General features: G+C 38.8%; 8 non-coding genes across 8 annotated transcripts; all 8 read right to left on the bottom strand.

Annotated features, from left to right (window-relative positions):
- Nucleotides 1–121: 121 nt before the first annotated feature.
- Nucleotides 122–194, bottom strand: TRNAR-CCG (transfer RNA arginine (anticodon CCG)). Its single transcript has one exon. It is a non-coding gene; the product is annotated as a tRNA-Arg (tRNA).
- Nucleotides 195–1,017: 823 nt separating this feature from the next.
- On the bottom strand, nt 1,018–1,090 carry TRNAR-CCG (transfer RNA arginine (anticodon CCG)). The gene has a single exon. It is a non-coding gene; the product is annotated as a tRNA-Arg (tRNA).
- Nucleotides 1,091–2,799: 1,709 nt separating this feature from the next.
- Nucleotides 2,800–2,872, bottom strand: TRNAR-CCG (transfer RNA arginine (anticodon CCG)). The gene has a single exon. It is a non-coding gene; the product is annotated as a tRNA-Arg (tRNA).
- Nucleotides 2,873–3,695: 823 nt separating this feature from the next.
- Nucleotides 3,696–3,768, bottom strand: TRNAR-CCG (transfer RNA arginine (anticodon CCG)). Its single transcript has one exon. It is a non-coding gene; the product is annotated as a tRNA-Arg (tRNA).
- A 1,710-nt stretch (nt 3,769–5,478) lies between these two features.
- On the bottom strand, nt 5,479–5,551 carry TRNAR-CCG (transfer RNA arginine (anticodon CCG)). Its single transcript has one exon. It is a non-coding gene; the product is annotated as a tRNA-Arg (tRNA).
- Nucleotides 5,552–7,260: 1,709 nt separating this feature from the next.
- TRNAR-CCG (transfer RNA arginine (anticodon CCG)) lies at nt 7,261–7,333 on the bottom strand. Its single transcript has one exon. It is a non-coding gene; the product is annotated as a tRNA-Arg (tRNA).
- Nucleotides 7,334–9,927: 2,594 nt separating this feature from the next.
- TRNAR-CCG (transfer RNA arginine (anticodon CCG)) lies at nt 9,928–10,000 on the bottom strand. Its single transcript has one exon. It is a non-coding gene; the product is annotated as a tRNA-Arg (tRNA).
- A 1,709-nt stretch (nt 10,001–11,709) lies between these two features.
- On the bottom strand, nt 11,710–11,782 carry TRNAR-CCG (transfer RNA arginine (anticodon CCG)). Its single transcript has one exon. It is a non-coding gene; the product is annotated as a tRNA-Arg (tRNA).
- Between the last annotated feature and the right edge of the window lie 895 nt (nt 11,783–12,677).

The raw sequence follows: 12,677 nt of genomic DNA, 5'->3' as shown, positions 1-12,677 counted from the left end.
CGCAAGATCAACAATGTGGCTTACAATTATATATGTTTCAGAATTCAACGGAGTAGGAAGGTACTGAGCTTTTAGATTCATGAACAATAGAGCTTCAAACAGTCAACACCTTAAAATCCAATGACCCAGGTGGGACTTGAACCCACAATCCCCAGCTCCGGAGGCTGATGCCTTCTCCATTAGGCCACTGGGCCTTGTTGACAGCTTAAAACATACGTGACAGACAATAGTCCTCTCATCACTCATGTCTCTGACAGCTATCCCTCTTGACTCCATTGCATATACCTGACATACCAATTAGAAACTTCGGAAATATTTCTTTCTTGCGGAGATTGTAAACATGTTACACTATCCATGGGTAAAACTTCTTTCCTACCCTAAAGGAATTGAAACTCTAAATCAAGATGACATATTCGGCTGTCCATCAGACAGTTTTTTTTTTTTAAATTGAAAAACAAGGATATTTTTACTGCTACCGTATGGAGCGCTAGCGAAGACTGATAGACACCCAACTGCTGCACTCTGCATTTCTGAATGACTGTTCTTCGGCACAGCACACACAAACCTGTACAAGTAACACACATTCCTTTCTTGTTTTGTCTGAGTTGGAACCCTTTTCCTTGGATCAGCCTCTCCAATTACAGTGTCTTCTTCCGCATCTTTGGCTCCATCTTGTGGTAAGGGTGGATAATAATTGAACATGTATAATACTGCTAATGGTCCAAGAAGTCTTTTTGAAATTGTTTTTGAAGATAAAGAGTAATGAAAAGGCAAGACCAGTTAATCCAACATGAGTAATTTAAAGAGTTGTTCTTCTCATTAATGACTTGCACAACATTTAAATTAAGGGGAAAACAACTAGTTTATAAGCTACTTATAGTCCGATTCGTATGTTTCGCAAGATCAACAATGTGGCTTACAATTATATATGTTTCAGAATTCAACGGAGTAGGAAGGTACTGAGCTTTTAGATTCATGAACAATAGAGCTTCAAACAGTCAACACCTTAAAATCCAATGACCCAGGTGGGACTTGAACCCACAATCCCCAGCTCCGGAGGCTGATGCCTTCTCCATTAGGCCACTGGGCCTTGTTGACAGCTTAAAACATACGTGACAGACAATAGTCCTCTCATCACTCATGTCTCTGACAGCTATCCCTCTTGACTCCATTGCATATACCTGACATACCAATTAGAAACTTCGGAAATATTTCTTTCTTGCGGAGATTGTAAACATGTTACACTATCCATGGGTAAAACTTCTTTCCTACCCTAAAGGAATTGAAACTCTAAATCAAGATGACATATTCGGCTGTCCATCAGACAGTTTTTTTTTTTTAAATTGAAAAACAAGGATATTTTTACTGCTACCGTATGGAGCGCTAGCGAAGACTGATAGACACCCAACTGCTGCACTCTGCATTTCTGAATGACTGTTCTTCGGCACAGCACACACAAACCTGTACAAGTAACACACATTCCTTTCTTGTTTTGTCTGAGTTGGAACCCTTTTCCTTGGATCAGCCTCTCCAATTACAGTGTCTTCTTCCGCATCTTTGGCTCCATCTTGTGGTAAGGGTGGATAATAATTGAACATGTATAATACTGCTAATGGTCCAAGAAGTCTTTTTGAAATTGTTTTTGAAGATAAAGAGTAATGAAAAGGCAAGACCAGTTAATCCAACATGAGTAATTTAAAGAGTTGTTCTTCTCATTAATGACATGCACAACATTTAAATTAAGGGGAAAACAACTAGTTTATAAGCTACTTATAGTCCGATTCGTATGTTTCGCAAGATCAACAATGTGGCTTACAATTATATATGTTTCAGAATTCAACTGAGTAGGAAGGTACTGAGCTTTTAGATTCATGAACAATAGAGCTTCAAACAGTCAACACCTTAAAATCCAATGACCCAGGTGGGACTTGATCCCACAATCCCCAGCTTCGGAGGCTGATGCCTTCTCCACTGGGCCTTGTTGACAGCCTAAAACATACGTGACAGACAATAGTCCTCTCATCACTCATGTGTCTGACAGCTATCCCTCTTGACTCCATTGCATATACCTGACATACCAATTAGAAACTTCGGAAATATTTCTTTCTTGCGAAAGATTGTAAATATGTTACACTATCCATGGGTAAAACTTCTTTCCTACCCTAAAGGAATTGAAACTCTAAATCAAGATGACATATTCGGCTGTCCATCAGACAGTTTTTTTTTTAAATTGAAAAACAAGGATATTTTTACTGCTACCGTATGGAGCGCTAGCAAAGACTGATAGACACCCAACTGTTGTACTCTGCATTTCTGAATGGCTGTTCTTCGGCACAGCACACACAAACCTGTACAAGTAACACACATTCCTTTCCCTTTTTGTCTGAGTTGAAACCCCTTTCCTTGGATCAGCCTCTCCAATTACAGTGTCTTCTTCTGCATCTTTGGCTCCATCTTGTGGTAAGGGTGGATAATAATTAAACATGTATAATACTGCTAATGGTCCAAGAAGTCTTTTTGAAATTGTTTTTGAAGATAAAGAGTAATGAAAAGGCAAGACCAGTTAATCCAACATGAGTAATTTAAAGAGTTGTTCTTCTCATTAATGACTTGCACAACATTTAAATTAAGGGGAAACAACTAGTTTATAAGCTACTTATAGTCCAATTCGTATGTTTCGCAAGATCAACAATGTGACTTACAATTATATATGTTTCAGAATTCAACGGAGTAGGAAGGTACTGAGCTTTTAGATTCATGAACAATAGAGCTTCAAACAGTCAACACCTTAAAATCCAATGACCCAGGTGGGACTCGAACCCACAATCCCCAGCTCCGGAGGCTGATGCCTTCTCCATTAGGCCACTGGGCCTTGTTGACAGCTTAAAACATACGTGACAGACAATAGTCCTCTCATCACTCATGTGTCTGACAGCTATCCCTCTTGACTCCATTGCATATACCTGACATACCAATTAGAAACTTCGGAAATATTTCTTTCTTGCGAAGATTGTAAACATGTTACACTATCCATGGGTAAAACTTCTTTCCTACCCTAAAGGAATTGAAACTCTAAATCAAGATGACATATTCGGCTGTCCATCAGACAGTTTTGTTTTTTTAAATTGAAAAACAAGGATATTTTTACTGCTACCGTATGGAGCGCTAGCGAAGACTGATAGACACCCAACTGCTGCACTCTGCATTTCTGAATGACTGTTCTTCGGCACAGCACACACAAACCTGTACAAGTAACACACATTCCTTTCCCTTTTTGTCTGAGTTGAAACCCCTTTCCTTGGATCAGCCTCTCCAATTACAGTGTCTTCTTCTGCATCTTTGGCTCCATCTTGTGGTAAGGGTGGATAATAATTAAACATGTATAATACTGCTAATGGTCCAAGAAGTCTTTTTGAAATTGTTTTTGAAGATAAAGAGTAATGAAAAGGCAAGACCAGTTAATCCAACATGAGTAATTTAAAGAGTTGTTCTTCTCATTAATGACTTGCACAACATTTAAATTAAGGGGAAAACAACTAGTTTATAAGCTACTTATAGTCCGATTCGTATGTTTCGCAAGATCAACAATGTGGCTTACAATTATATATGTTTCAGAATTCAACGGAGTAGGAAGGTACTGAGCTTTTAGATTCATGAACAATAGAGCTTCAAACAGTCAACACCTTAAAATCCAATGACCCAGGTGGGACTTGAACCCACAATCCCCAGCTCCGGAGGCTGATGCCTTCTCCATTAGGCCACTGGGCCTTGTTGACAGCTTAAAACATACGTGACAGATAATAGTCCTCTCATCACTCATGTCTCTGACAGCTATCCCTCTTGACTCCATTGCATATACCTGACATACCAATTAGAAACTTCGGAAATATTTCTTTCTTGCGGAGATTGTAAACATGTTACACTATCCATGGGTAAAACTTCTTTCCTACCCTAAAGGAATTGAAACTCTAAATCAAGATGACATATTCGGCTGTCCATCAGACAGTTTTTTTTTTTTAAATTGAAAAACAAGGATATTTTTACTGCTACCGTATGGAGCGCTAGCGAAGACTGATAGACACCCAACTGCTGCACTCTGCATTTCTGAATGACTGTTCTTCGGCACAGCACACACAAACCTGTACAAGTAACACACATTCCTTTCTTGTTTTGTCTGAGTTGGAACCCTTTTCCTTGGATCAGCCTCTCCAATTACAGTGTCTTCTTCCGCATCTTTGGCTCCATCTTGTGGTAAGGGTGGATAATAATTGAACATGTATAATACTGCTAATGGTCCAAGAAGTCTTTTTGAAATTGTTTTTGAAGATAAAGAGTAATGAAAAGGCAAGACCAGTTAATCCAACATGAGTAATTTAAAGAGTTGTTCTTCTCATTAATGACATGCACAACATTTAAATTAAGGGGAAAACAACTAGTTTATAAGCTACTTATAGTCCGATTCGTATGTTTCGCAAGATCAACAATGTGGCTTACAATTATATATGTTTCAGAATTCAACTGAGTAGGAAGGTACTGAGCTTTTAGATTCATGAACAATAGAGCTTCAAACAGTCAACACCTTAAAATCCAATGACCCAGGTGGGACTTGATCCCACAATCCCCAGCTCCGGAGGCTGATGCCTTCTCCACTGGGCCTTGTTGACAGCCTAAAACATATGTGACAGACAATAGTCCTCTCATCACTCATGTGTCTGACAGCTATCCCTCTTGACTCCATTGCATATACCTGACATACCAATTAGAAACTTCGGAAATATTTCTTTCTTGCGAAAGATTGTAAATATGTTACACTATCCATGGGTAAAACTTCTTTCCTACCCTAAAGGAATTGAAACTCTAAATCAAGATGACATATTCGGCTGTCCATCAGACAGTTTTTTTTTTAAATTGAAAAACAAGGATATTTTTACTGCTACCGTATGGAGCGCTAGCAAAGACTGATAGACACCCAACTGTTGTACTCTGCATTTCTGAATGGCTGTTCTTCGGCACAGCACACACAAACCTGTACAAGTAACACACATTCCTTTCCCTTTTTGTCTGAGTTGAAACCCCTTTCCTTGGATCAGCCTCTCCAATTACAGTGTCTTCTTCTGCATCTTTGGCTCCATCTTGTGGTAAGGGTGGATAATAATTAAACATGTATAATACTGCTAATGGTCCAAGAAGTCTTTTTGAAATTGTTTTTGAAGATAAAGAGTAATGAAAAGGCAAGACCAGTTAATCCAACATGAGTAATTTAAAGAGTTGTTCTTCTCATTAATGACTTGCACAACATTTAAATTAAGGGGAAAACAACTAGTTTATAAGCTACTTATAGTCCGATTCGTATGTTTCGCAAGATCAACAATGTGGCTTACAATTATATATGTTTCAGAATTCAACGGAGTAGGAAGGTACTGAGCTTTTAGATTCATGAACAATAGAGCTTCAAACAGTCAACACCTTAAAATCCAATGACCCAGGTGGGACTTGAACCCACAATCCCCAGCTCCGGAGGCTGATGCCTTCTCCATTAGGCCACTGGGCCTTGTTGACAGCTTAAAACATACGTGACAGACAATAGTCCTCTCATCACTCATGTGTCTGACAGCTATCCCTCTTGACTCCATTGCATATACCTGACATACCAATTAGAAACTTCGGAAATATTTCTTTCTTGCGGAGATTGTAAACATGTTACACTATCCATGGGTAAAACTTCTTTCCTACCCTAAAGGAATTGAAACTCTAAATCAAGATGACATATTCGGCTGTCCATCAGACAGTTTGTTTTTTTTAAATTGAAAAACAAGGATATTTTTACTGCTACCGTATGGAGCGCTAGCGAAGACTGATAGACACCCAACTGCTGCACTCTGCATTTCTGAATGACTGTTCTTCGGCACAGCACACACAAACCTGTACAAGTAACACACATTCCTTTCCTGTTTTGTCTGAGTTGGAACCCTTTTCCTTGGATCAGCCTCTCCAATTACAGTGTCTTCTTCCGCATCTTTGGCTCCATCTTGTGGTAAGGGTGGATAATAATTGAACATGTATAATACTGCTAATGGTCCAAGAAGTCTTTTTGAAATTGTTTTTGAAGATAAAGAGTAATGAAAAGGCAAGACCAGTTAATCCAACATGAGTAATTTAAAGAGTTGTTCTTCTCATTAATGACATGCACAACATTTAAATTAAGGGGAAAACAACTAGTTTATAAGCTACTTATAGTCCGATTCGTATGTTTCGCAAGATCAACAATGTGGCTTACAATTATATATGTTTCAGAATTCAACTGAGTAGGAAGGTACTGAGCTTTTAGATTCATGAACAATAGAGCTTCAAACAGTCAACACCTTAAAATCCAATGACCCAGGTGGGACTTGATCCCACAATCCCCAGCTCCGGAGGCTGATGCCTTCTCCACTGGGCCTTGTTGACAGCCTAAAACATACGTGACAGACAATAGTCCTCTCATCACTCATGTGTCTGACAGCTATCCCTCTTGACTCCATTGCATATACCTGACATACCAATTAGAAACTTCGGAAATATTTCTTTCTTGCGAAAGATTGTAAATATGTTACACTATCCATGGGTAAAACTTCTTTCCTACCCTAAAGGAATTGAAACTCTAAATCAAGATGACATATTCGGCTGTCCATCAGACAGTTTTTTTTTTAAATTCAAAAACAAGGATATTTTTACTGCTACCGTATGGAGCGCTAGCAAAGACTGATAGACACCCAACTGCTGTACTCTGCATTTCTGAATGGCTGTTCTTCGGCACAGCACACACAAACCTGTACAAGTAACACACATTCCTTTCCCTTTTTGTCTGAGTTGAAACCCCTTTCCTTGGATCAGCCTCTCCAATTACAGTGTCTTCTTCTGCATCTTTGGCTCCATCTTGTGGTAAGGGTGGATAATAATTAAACATGTATAATACTGCTAATGGTCCAAGAAGTCTTTTTGAAATTGTTTTTGAAGATAAAGAGTAATGAAAAGGCAAGACCAGTTAATCCAACATGAGTAATTTAAAGAGTTGTTCTTCTCATTAATGACTTGCACAACATTTAAATTAAGGGGAAACAACTAGTTTATAAGCTACTTATAGTCCGATTCGTATGTTTCGCAAGATCAACAATGTGACTTACAATTATATATGTTTCAGAATTCAACGGAGTAGGAAGGTACTGAGCTTTTAGATTTATGAACAATAGAGCTTCAAACAGTCAACACCTTAAAATCCAATGACCCAGGTGGGACTTGAACCCACAATCCCCAGCTCCGGAGGCTGATGCCTTCTCCATTAGGCCACTGGGCCTTGTTGACAGCTTAAAACATACGTGACAGACAATAGTCCTCTCATCACTCATGTGTCTGACAGCTATCCCTCTTGACTCCATTGCATATACCTGACATACCAATTAGAAACTTCGGAAATATTTCTTTCTTGCGGAGATTGTAAACATGTTACACTATCCATGGGTAAAACTTCTTTCCTACCCTAAAGGAATTGAAACTCTAAATCAAGATGACATATTCGGCTGTCCATCAGACAGTTTTTTTTTTTTAAATTGAAAAACAAGGATATTTTTACTGCTACCGTATGGAGCGCTAGCGAAGACTGATAGACACCCAACTGCTGCACTCTGCATTTCTGAATGACTGTTCTTCGGCACAGCACACACAAACCTGTACAAGTAACACACATTCCTTTCCTGTTTTGTCTGAGTTGGAACCCTTTTCCTTGGATCAGCCTCTCCAATTACAGTGTCTTCTTCCGCATCTTTGGCTCCATCTTGTGGTAAGGGTGGATAATAATTGAACATGTATAATACTGCTAATGGTCCAAGAAGTCTTTTTGAAATTGTTTTTGAAGATAAAGAGTAATGAAAAGGCAAGACCAGTTAATCCAACATGAGTAATTTAAAGAGTTGTTCTTCTCATTAATGACTTGCACAACATTTAAATTAAGGGGAAACAACTAGTTTATAAGCTACTTATAGTCCGATTCGTATGTTTCGCAAGATCAACAATGTGGCTTACAATTATATATGTTTCAGAATTCAACTGAGTAGGAAGGTACTGAGCTTTTAGATTCATGAACAATAGAGCTTCAAACAGTCAACACCATAAAATCCAATGACCCAGGTGGGACTTGAACCCACAATCCCCAGCTCTGGAGGCTGATGCCTTCTCCACTGGGCCTTGTTGACAGCCTAAAACATATGTGACAGACAATAGTCCTCTCATCACTCATGTGTCTGACAGCTATCCCTCTTGACTCCATTGCATATACCTGACATACCAATTAGAAACTTCGGAAATATTTCTTTCTTGCGAAAGATTGTAAATATGTTACACTATCCATGGGTAAAACTTCTTTCCTACCCTAAAGGAATTGAAACTCTAAATCAAGATGACATATTCGGCTGTCCATCAGACAGTTTTTTTTTTAAATTGAAAAACAAGGATATTTTTACTGCTACCGTATGGAGCGCTAGCAAAGACTGATAGACACCCAACTGCTGTACTCTGCATTTCTGAATGGCTGTTCTTCGGCACAGCACACACAAACCTGTACAAGTAACACACATTCCTTTCCCTTTTTGTCTGAGTTGAAACCCCGTTCCTTGGATCAGCCTCTCCAATTACAGTGTCTTCTTCTGCATCTTTGGCTCCATCTTGTGGTAAGGGTGGATAATAATTAAACATGTATAATACTGCTAATGGTCCAAGAAGTCTTTTTGAAATTGTTTTTGAAGATAAAGAGTAATGAAAAGGCAAGACCAGTTAATCCAACATGAGTAATTTAAAGAGTTGTTCTTCTCATTAATGACTTGCACAACATTTAAATTAAGCGGAAAAGAACTAGTTTATAAGCTACTTATAGTCCGATTCGTATGTTTCGCAAGATCAACAATGTGGCTTACAATTATATATGTTTCAGAATTCAACTGAGTAGGAAGGTACTGAGCTTTTAGATTCATGAACAATAGAGCTTCAAACAGTCAACACCTTAAAATCCAATGACCCAGGTGGGAGTTGAACCCACAATCCCCAGCTCCGGAGGCTGATGCCTTCTCCACTGGGCCTTGTTGACAGCCTAAAACATACGTGACAGACAATAGTCCTCTCATCACTCATGTGTCTGACAGCTATCCCTCTTGACTCCATTGCATATACCTGACATACCAATTAGAAACTTCGGAAATATTTCTTTCTTGCGAAGATTGTAAACATGTTACACTATCCATGGGTAAAACTTCTTTCCTACCCTAAAGGAATTGAAACTCTAAATCAAGATGACATATTCGGCTGTCCATCAGACAGTTTTTTTTTTAAATTGAAAAACAAGGATATTTTTACTGCTACTGTATGGAGCGCTAGCAAAGACTGATAGACACCCAACTGCTGTACTCTGCATTTCTGAATGGCTGTTCTTCGGCACAGCACACACAAACCTGTACAAGTAACACACATTCCTTTCCCGTTTTGTCTGAGTTGGAACCCTTTTCCTTGGATCAGCCTCTCCAATTACAGTGTCTTCTTCCGCATCTTTGGCTCCATCTTGTGGTAAGGGTGGATAATAATTGAACATGTATAATACTGCTAATGGTCCAAGAAGTCTTTTTGAAATTGTTTTTGAAGATAAAGAGTAATGAAAAGGCAAGACCAGTTAATCCAACATGAGTAATTTAAAGAGTTGTTCTTCTCATTAATGACTTGCACAACATTTAAATTAAGGGGAAACAACTAGTTTATAAGCTACTTATAGTCCGACTCGTATGTTTCGCAAGATCAACAATGTGGCTTACAATTATATATGTTTCAGAATTCAACTGAGTAGGAAGGTACTGAGCTTTTAGATTCATGAACAATAGAGCTTCAAACAGTCAACACCTTAAAATCCAATGACCCAGGTGGGACTTGAACCCACAATCCCCAGCTCCGGAGGCTGATGCCTTCTCCATTAGGCCACTGGGCCTTGTTGACAGCTTAAAACATACGTGACAGACAATAGTCCTCTCATCACTCATGTCTCTGACAGCTATCCCTCTTGACTCCATTGCATATACCTGACATACCAATTAGAAACTTCGGAAATATTTCTTTCTTGCGGAGATTGTAAACATGTTACACTATCCATGGGTAAAACTTCTTTCCTACCCTAAAGGAATTGAAACTCTAAATCAAGATGACATATTCGGCTGTCCATCAGACAGTTTTTTTTTTTTAAATTGAAAAACAAGGATATTTTTACTGCTACCGTATGGAGCGCTAGCGAAGACTGATAGACACCCAACTGCTGCACTCTGCATTTCTGAATGACTGTTCTTCGGCACAGCACACACAAACCTGTACAAGTAACACACATTCCTTTCTTGTTTTGTCTGAGTTGGAACCCTTTTCCTTGGATCAGCCTCTCCAATTACAGTGTCTTCTTCCGCATCTTTGGCTCCATCTTGTGGTAAGGGTGGATAATAATTGAACATGTATAATACTGCTAATGGTCCAAGAAGTCTTTTTGAAATTGTTTTTGAAGATAAAGAGTAATGAAAAGGCAAGACCAGTTAATCCAACATGAGTAATTTAAAGAGTTGTTCTTCTCATTAATGACATGCACAACATTTAAATTAAGGGGAAAACAACTAGTTTATAAGCTACTTATAGTCCGATTCGTATGTTTCGCAATGTCAACAATGTGGCTTACAATTATATATGTTTCAGAATTCAACTGAGTAGGAAGGTACTGAGCTTTTAGATTCATGAACAATAGAGCTTCAAACAGTCAACACCTTAAAATCCAATGACCCAGGTGGGACTTGATCCCACAATCCCCAGCTCCGGAGGCTGATGCCTTCTCCACTGGGCCTTGTTGACAGCCTAAAACATACGTGACAGACAATAGTCCTCTCATCACTCATGTGTCTGACAGCTATCCCTCTTGACTCCATTGCATATACCTGACATACCAATTAGAAACTTCGGAAATATTTCTTTCTTGCGAAAGATTGTAAATATGTTACACTATCCATGGGTAAAACTTCTTTCCTACCCTAAAGGAATTGAAACTCTAAATCAAGATGACATATTCGGCTGTCCATCAGACAGTTTTTTTTTTTAATTGAAAAACAAGGATATTTTTACTGCTACCGTATGGAGCGCTAGAAAAGACTGATAGACACCCAACTGTTGTACTCTGCATTTCTGAATGGCTGTTCTTCGGCACAGCACACACAAACCTGTACAAGTAACACACATTCCTTTCCCTTTTTGTCTGAGTTGAAACCCCTTTCCTTGGATCAGCCTCTCCAATTACAGTGTCTTCTTCTGCATCTTTGGCTCCATCTTGTGGTAAGGGTGGATAATAATTAAACATGTATAATACTGCTAATGGTCCAAGAAGTCTTTTTGAAATTGTTTTTGAAGATAAAGAGTAATGAAAAGGCAAGACCAGTTAATCCAACATGAGTAATTTAAAGAGTTGTTCTTCTCATTAATGACTTGCACAACATTTAAATTAAGGGGAAACAACTAGTTTATAAGCTACTTATAGTCCAATTCGTATGTTTCGCAAGATCAACAATGTGACTTACAATTATATATGTTTCAGAATTCAATGGAGTAGGAAGGTACTGAGCTTTTAGATTCATGAACAATAGAGCTTCAAACAGTCAACACCTTAAAATCCAATGACCCAGGTGGGACTCGAACCCACAATCCCCAGCTCCGGAGGCTGATGCCTTCTCCATTAGGCCACTGGGCCTTGTTGACAGCTTAAAACATACGTGACAGACAATAGTCCTCTCATCACTCATGTGTCTGACAGCTATCCCTCTTGACTCCATTGTATATACCTGACATACCAATTAGAAACTTCGGAAATATTTCTTTCTTGCGGAGATTGTAAACATGTTACACTATCCATGTGTAAAACTTCTTTCCTACCCTAAAGGAATTGAAACTCTAAATCAAGATGACATATTCGGCTGTCCATCAGACAGTTTTTTTTTTTTAAATTGAAAAACAAGGATATTTTTACTGCTACCGTATGGAGCGCTAGCGAAGACTGATAGACACCCAACTGCTGCACTCTGCATTTCTGAATGACTGTTCTTCGGCACAGCACACACAAACCTGTACAAGTAACACACATTCCTTTCCTGTTTTGTCTGAGTTGGAACCCTTTTCCTTGGATCAGCCTCTCCAATTACAGTGTCTTCTTCCGCATCTTTGGCTCCATCTTGTGGTAAGGGTGGATAATAATTGAACATGTATAATACTGCTAATGGTCCAAGAAGTCTTTTTGAAATTGTTTTTGAAGATAAAGAGTAATGAAAAGGCAAGACCAGTTAATCCAACATGAGTAATTTAAAGAGTTGTTCTTCTCATTAATGACTTGCACAACATTTAAATTAAGGGGAAACAACTAGTTTATAAGCTACTTATAGTCCGATTCGTATGTTTCGCAAGATCAACAATGTGGCTTACAATTATATATGTTTCAGAATTCAACTGAGTAGGAAGGTACTGAGCTTTTAGATTCATGAACAATAGAGCTTCAAACAGTCAACACCATAAAATCCAATGACCCAGGTGGGACTTGAACCCACAATCCCCAGCTCTGGAGGCTGATGCCTTCTCCACTGGGCCTTGTTGAC

The sequence above is a fragment of the Eleutherodactylus coqui genome, chromosome 6, assembly GCF_035609145.1.
Source record: "Eleutherodactylus coqui strain aEleCoq1 chromosome 6, aEleCoq1.hap1, whole genome shotgun sequence".
NCBI classification, from domain to species: Eukaryota; Metazoa; Chordata; class Amphibia; order Anura; family Eleutherodactylidae; genus Eleutherodactylus; species Eleutherodactylus coqui.
This window is presented reverse-complemented; position numbering and strand designations above follow the sequence as displayed.